Source organism: Triticum aestivum, chromosome 7B (assembly GCF_018294505.1).
Source record: "Triticum aestivum cultivar Chinese Spring chromosome 7B, IWGSC CS RefSeq v2.1, whole genome shotgun sequence".
In the NCBI taxonomy this organism is placed as follows: domain Eukaryota; kingdom Viridiplantae; phylum Streptophyta; class Magnoliopsida; order Poales; family Poaceae; genus Triticum; species Triticum aestivum.
In genome coordinates, this window is record NC_057813.1 from 728,105,172 (window position 1) to 728,112,895 (window position 7,724).

The 7,724-nt window shown below is 44.3% G+C and overlaps 1 long non-coding RNA gene across 1 annotated transcript; it reads left to right on the forward strand.

Moving 5' to 3' along the window:
* Window positions 1–3,690: 3,690 nt before the first annotated feature.
* Window positions 3,691–4,540, forward strand: LOC123156336 (uncharacterized). The gene is made up of 3 exons (XR_006477977.1): window positions 3,691–3,749; window positions 3,889–3,957; window positions 4,479–4,540. It is a non-coding gene; the product is annotated as an uncharacterized lncRNA (long non-coding RNA).
* Window positions 4,541–7,724: the final 3,184 nt, after the last annotated feature.

Here is a 7,724-nt window from a genome sequence, read left to right on the forward strand (position 1 = left end):
GCTTGACCGTTCCTAGCTAGTGGTTGAATCTTGGAATTTTTTTGGTGTTTCTCTGATTAAATAGATACTTATGTACCTAGAAATGATTTTTGGAAAAAATAAAGAGCAAACTATGAGGCAGCTACAGTTCAAATTTGACCCGTTTCCAGCTGAATCGACGGCAATTTGTCTTTTTCACCAGAGGTGGATCAAAACTTTTTTCACCCAACCATTTGGTCAATTGTGCATTATATATGTCCTAGTATTTTAGAAAATTGATTTGGTCCAATTTTGCAACAATTATTTGGGAGGTCCTTCACAAAAAACCTCCTTTTGGGCACTCGGAAAATGAAAAATGGTTTTTTCGTCCAAAGAAAATGAAAACTTCCTTAGGCAACATTGTTTGCCATTCCAAATATGCACCCTTGTGCACAATATGAGATTATTTGAACAAACTATGCCATGAACGTGGCCATAAGATTGATCATTTGGCTAGAAAGCCATGAATCTTCACGCATGATAGCTCATTTCTGAGAACACTTTTTTAAAATAATTACCGTATTACAAGTTTATTATTTTTCCTGGAAACTTGGTCACATATAATGACACAATGCGTAGGGTTTTCCATTTTTTGAATTTTTTTGAATTTTTTATGCCTGTTTCAAAATGCGGTCAAAACGGCGGGCTTGACCGTTCCTAGCTAGTGGTTGAATCTTGGAATTTTTTTGGTATTTCTCTGATTAAATAGATACTTATGTAACTAGAAATGATTTTTGGAAAAAATAAAAAGCAAACTATAAGGCATCTACAGTTCAAATTTGACCCGCTTCCAGCTGAATCGGCGGGAATTTGTCTTTTTCACCAGAGGTGGATCAAAACTTTTGACACACAACCATTTTGTCAATTGTGCATTAAATATGTCCTAGCATTTTATAAAATTGATTAGGTCCAATTTTGCAACAAATATATGGTAGATCCTTCACAAAAAAACTCATTTCAGGCACTCGGAAAATGGAAAATTGATTACGACCATTTTAGATGGTCATAACATCATCAAAGCCTGCACTTCATTCTGATTGGTCAATGGGCATGTCACGCGGATCAAGCATTAGAGACCGTCGGATCCTGCCAGATCCAACGGCCCACACCCCTCACCCTCTCCCCCCCCCCACCCACCCGAAAGCAGCTCCACTCACCTACACCACATGTTGTTGAGGACACTGACATGTGGGCCTAATTCCTCGCGGGCCCACCTGTCATTGGCAAAATGCCACCACTCACCCACTCCTCCCCCCTCGCGGGCACACCACTCCTCCCCCTCTCCTCTCCCCGCACACCACTCCTCTCCCCGCAGCCCAAACCCTAACCCCTCTCCCCTTTCCCTCCATTGGACCGCCGCCGCCACCTTCGTGGACGACCACCTGCTCCCGCCATTCGCCGTCCTCCCCTTCCTTCCGCCGCCCACCTCTCCCCTCGTCTGCACCCTCCCCTTCCCCCCCTCCACTCCTCCCTCGCCTCCGGCCAGAATCATCGCTCCCGATCCAGATCCCTCCCCTTGCCGCCACCCACCCCTTCACTGGCCGTCGTGGACATGGTCGCCACCACCGACCGCGAGCGCGTCCGAGTCCCATCCATGTCCGCGCCGGCTCCGCTCTGTCTCCTTTCGTGGGAGGTGACCCACACCCGGCCCCGCGGCGGGGGAGGCGCGGCGGCGGCCTCGTGCTCCGCCCAGATCCGGTGCTCGCGTGCTCCAGCGGCCCCGCGCGACCGTCTCCCGTGGATAGGGTCTGGTCCACCGCGTCGTCGGCGTGTCTCCGGCAACTAAGGTTGGTCCCCTCTCTTCCTCACCTCGTCTCCTATCCCAATCAGATCCTCTCTTCCTCACCTTGTCTCCTCTCGCTACCAGATCCATCCAGCACGTTGTCGTCGCTCGCGCTCCGGGCCGCCATGGCATGGACAGGAAGGCTGCCCCGACGCTGACGCCATGGAGAACCCCGACGGTCAGCCCCCTCTCATCTCCTCTCCTTTTCGATTTCTTCTTCCATTGCATTCCCTTCCATCCTCTTCCCTGACGCGATACGGTTTCCGTCCATGAGCAGCAGCGTCAGGGGCGGTGAAGGCCAGCAGCAGAAGCATCCATCTCCGGCGCCACCAGGGGCAGGTAAAATTCTGGTTGATTTGCATATATGGTCATTATTGACTCTGCTTGTCTCTATCTGAAAGTAGTGGTAGCCGTAGTGCGTGTGCTGAGTGATTGCCAACGCTTTGTTGGCTGGTTGGATGTAAGAACTGAACATGTTGCTTTTGCAAACTGATTATCTATCTAGAAAATGTTGTAGTTGTGGTACTACATGATCTTACTAATGCTACTGCTTGTTGCGTCTGCAAGAAGTAGTGCTACTGCTTGTTGATAATGGTTGATTGCTTGCTGAATCTTGTTTTGCAAACTGAGAAGATTTAGAATGATGCATTTCCGCTGCTAGTGATTTCTTCAGTCCGACCTGATTAGTAAGTGCTTGTACTAATCTCTGCCATGTGTTTGTAACAATGCAAGTTTGGCTTCCAGATGAGATCTGGCTTTCAGATTCTTCTGAAACTGAACGCATCTATGTTTGGCCATTTGTACTGTATCTTTCTGAACCGAACACTGCCATGTTTGGCAAACTGATGTTACGTGTATCTTTGTTGAACTCTGGTTATCTGCAAGTAGTAGTGCTCTTCCTGGATTGGAGTGGAAATTGCTGCATGGTGCTGCAACTTGTGCAAACTGATGATATGGGATTCAGAATAATGATGCATTTCTGCTTGATTGGTCACTTTCTTGCTTCAGTCTTCTGTTCGACGGAATGCTTGCAAGCTCTGTTAATCCAGTAGTTAGAGAAGAGTTTCCAAGCTTTCATCTTTGATTGTTACTGGAAACTCGATGGTTATTACAATCTAATTACAAAATGATAATCACCAATTTTCCTCTAGTGCACTGTAAACCTTATAGTTCGTCGGTGATAAGTAGCCTTCGTTTATACAATTATTTAGAAAGCATTCCTAGAGTGAACACTTGAACAGCTTGTTGTCTCTTGTGTATGTATAACAGCAAGCAGTATGGGTTGAGGGGCAATTAGTACCAAACTGCCATTACAAACATGTCACTCCACTAGCTAGCCGGTAACTCAGTCTTAGTTTCCAAGCAAAAACAAATAAGCAAACTTATGTGAATATACCACACTTGATGTTGATCATCTGGTGCATTAGTATGCAGTTCTCATTGTTAGTTCTTGTTTTCTTGATTCATGTGTACTATATGATTCAGGTTTTATACTTTGCCAGTAGGTAGCTCATACTACCTGCTTGCTTCTGCTTTGAATATTGTGTTCTGCATGCTTTAGTCACTATGGAGCTATGCTTATCATCAGAAACTCTTGGTGATGATGTTATTCCTCATTTGGTTCATGTGTTGCAATTATATACCACATAATTATACACCATGTGGTGGACTTAAGTATCTTAGTGACTTCATTTGATGTGTGTATTTGTGTTAATTTTAAGCTTATGTTGCTGTGAAAATGTACCTCACTGACCGTCTGTCTATTTATTGTGTACTTCTTGCATGAGGAGGTGACTAGTGATGCGGCGCGCCAAGCAGCAGTAGGGGAAGGGGGTCTCCTGATCAAGGAGGCGGAGGAGTAGGGGCGTGCCCAGCCGGCAGCCCTGTCCTGCTCGTGGGGGAGGGGCAGGAGGGGTCTGCTCCTCTGCTTCCATTGCGACCGCGGCAGGTAGCTCCTCCATCTCCCTCCCCCTCTTCCCGTGCTCACTACTTCTGCTGCTAAGTTGATGAATATGTGATGCACTTGTCCCAAGGAATTTTAGAGGGATCTGTATGAACAAGTCATGTTTTTATTTTATTTTATTTAGGTTGTTAGTTACCAAACAGAGAGGGAAGATGAGCTCCTGCTTGGATTTTTTTCTGCCAGCACATGATTTGTATGTATGCAATCATCATCTGATTTGATGCTACCTTGTCGTTCATGCTGTGTGCATTGATTCCCACAAACTATAACCTGATTTGATGCTACCTTGTCTTTTTTTCAATTGATATTTGTCTCATCCAACACTCTGACTATAAATGTGTTGTTTTAATCCTGATGATGATGTAGTACTATAAGGTGGACATCATATTCCAAGTCAGATTGTTTTTGGTTTGTACTTTGGACCCTGTGTGTTTCTCACATGAACTAGTGTTGTTGTAACATGAACTGTAGTAGGTCGTTGTTATCTAAATGTGATCATTGCAAGGAGGAACCATTGTTTGGCTTCATCCCTTCCTCATTTGATCATTTTTATGGCCCATATGCATTCTACGTGTTGCCTAACTTGGCATGACGTGCACGAAAACTGTTTGGGCATCCATACTCTAGCTCTTCTTAATTTTCATGCATGTTTCTTTCCAGACTTGATCTTACTACTAAATAGCTCACCTGTTGTTTTCTGTTTCTTGTTGGCAGATATTTTGAGTAAATTCAAGACCAAAGATGTTCAAAGAAGCTCCAAGACATTCTTATATAGCAAGTTCTGTAATAATAGCTGCGTTATCTGGGAATTTAATGTATCTTCTCTTTGTTTGTGAATGAAATAGTAATTATGTATGTGATTTAATGTATCTTCTCTCTGTTTGTGAATTTCATGTATGTTTCAGAATTACAATTTCTGTTTCATATGAAATAGTAATTATGTATGTGATTTGAAAATGTGTGCAATGGAAACATGACTCATGCGACCCACTTATCAAAATAATTTGAGCACATTTGAAATTTCTGACGTGTGGGACTAGTGTATGATATTATGATATTTGGGACAAATGTAAAACAGTGGAAAATAAAATAGCAAAAAGTAAAAGATCATACGCTGTAAAAGGCCGCATCTAGAAATAAAAAGGCCAAATTGTTGGGCCAGGCCCATGTAGCTAGAGAAAATTAATAGAGAAAATATACAGTAAAAAGGCTGAATTGTTGGGCTCGGCCCATGTAGAAAATCGAATTGGACCGGGCTGAATCTTGTGCCACATCAGCTTGCCACGCTGGATGCCTACGTGGCCTGGGGAGGTTGCTAGTGACCAAAATGCCACAGTAGGAATATTTTGGTCGTAAACGTCCACGACCTTCTCACAGAGAAGGTCGCTATAGTCAGTTTATGACGGCCAGCTTTTGACCTTCTGTTTTTGGTCACAAAAAGGTTGCAAATGGAAATTTGTGACCTTTCAGTGACCAATGGTGGTGGTCACAAGTTGACATATTTCTTTTAGTGCGTGCCAACACATCTGCTGCCTGGTTGTTCTCCCGGGCTATATGGTGAAATTCGAGCCCCTCAAACCGGGCTGACATTTTTAAGACAGCGTTGCGATAAGCTGCCATTTTCAGATCTTTGGCGTCAAAGTCTCCATTTATTTGGGATATCGCGAGGTTTGAATCCCCACGGACCTCTAGGCGCTGAATGCCCATGGAGACTGCCATCCGGAGACCATGTAGAAGGGCCTCGTATTCGGCTGCGTTGTTGGAGTCCGTGTACATTATCTGGAGTACGTATTGGACTGTATCTCTTGTAGGGGACGTCAGAACGACGCCAGCCCCCAGGCCAGCCAGCATTTTGGAGCCGTCGAAGTGCATGATCCAGTTGGAATATGCACCGTACTCTTTAGGGAGCTCGGCTTCGATCCATTCGGCGATGAAGTCAGCCAAAACCTGCGATTTGATAACTCGTTGTGGCTTGTAAATTATGTCGAACGGAAGGAGCTTGTCGGTGTCAAAACCGGCGGATCTCGGGTAGGGGGTCCCGAACTGTGCGTCTAGGCGGATGGTAACAGGAGACAAGGGACACGATGTTTTACCCAGGTTCGGGCCCTCTTGATGGAGGTAAAACCCTACGTCATGCTTGATTGATATTGAAGATGTGGGTATTACAAGAGTAGATCTACCACGAGATCAAGGAGGCTAAACCCTAGAAGCTAGCCTATGGTATGATTGTTAGTCGTCCTATGGACTAAAACCATCCGGTTTATATAGACACCGGATAGGGCTAGGGTTACACAGAGTCGGTTACAATGGTAGGAGATCTACATATCCGTATCGCCAAGCTTGCCTTCCACGCCAAGGAAAGTCCCATCCGGACACGGGACGAAGTCTTCAATCTTGTATCTTCATAGTCTTGGAGTCTGGCCGATGATGATAGTTTGGCTATCCGGACACCCCCTAGTCCAGGACTTCCTCAGTAGCCCCTGAACCAGGCTTCAATTACGACGAGTCCGGCGCGCATATTGTCTTCGGCATTGCAAGGCGGGTTCCTCCTTCGAATAATTTATAGAAGATTGTGAACACCAGGATAGTGTCCGGCTCTGCAAAATAAATTCCACATTCCACCGTAGAGAGAATAATATCTACACAAGTTCAATCTGCTGACGTATTTCGTGGTGTGACGTCACACCACAACCAAGCCTTTACTTGAATCATTTTTATTATACCACCTCAGCGTGTTTAGTGAAGCGGTTTCCTTGGCACGTCTTGTCGAAGCAGAGATCGTGTTCCCCTTATCCCGGGATTCTCATCAATACGAACGTGGGTAACCCAACCGCGCCCGTTGCCACGCCCCCTCCATCAAAGGCGAGTTCCAAACGGTCACGGGGACGGCTCTTGGTATTCTCCCTCTTTATAATCACTACAAGAAATATGTCAACTTGTGACCACCACTATTGGTCACTGAAAGGTCACTGTTTTCAATTTGTGACCTTTTTGTGACCAAAAACATAAGGTCAAAAGCTGAGGGTCGTTAACTGACTATAGCGACCTTCTCTGTGAGAAGGTCGTAGACGTTTACAACCAAAACAGAAGGTCGTTGAACCCATGACCTTTTGTTTTGGTCACTAGTTGTCTGCCCAGGCCACGTCGGATCCGACGTGGCAATCTGGCGTGGCAAGATTACGACCAATTCAAAAGGTCACTGACAAGATTCAGCCCGGTCCGATTAGGTGTTTTAGATGGGCCGAGCCCAACAAATCAGCCTCTTATATATTTTTTTCCTATTAATTTTGGTCAGCTACATGGGCCAGGCCCAACAATATAGCCTTTTTATTTTTGGGCTGTAGTCTTTGTTTTTATTCTTTTATGCACCTTTGTTTTTGGGCTGTAGCCTTTGTTTTTCTTTGTTCTGTCAAGGTCATGTTCTTCATATTTCAATATACCAATACAGAAAACTGACGCAATACTTCAAATAACAGCAAGAAGCAATCTGCTATATCAGATAACATACATACAAATGTGATCAACATCAAGTTTACAATTAGATAACAGCTCTACAAGTGTACAGTCTACCACATACAAATTAGATAACAGCTCTATCACACATACAAATAGGATGAGCCTAAAGGGTTTCATTACTCCCAGAACTAGCTCCAACTAGCTTCTTCCAACTTCTTTGTCTTGATGCTCGTGAAGAAACATGAAAGGCCAGTATCTGCACGTTATAGAACAAAATGATTAGGAACAAAATATAAGTAAATCTAACAGCATATTTAATAGTAAATAATAGAATAATGCAATAAATTGGTACAGAGCAAGGTACAGAGCACAGGCCAGGCCAACAATAAATTGGTACTAAATCCAGAAATAACCATCTGAAATGAACTTAATGAGACATTTTAGAATCAACTTGATAGTTAACAGTAATGTTTGCATTGGACACATCCAGAACTAGAACTGAAA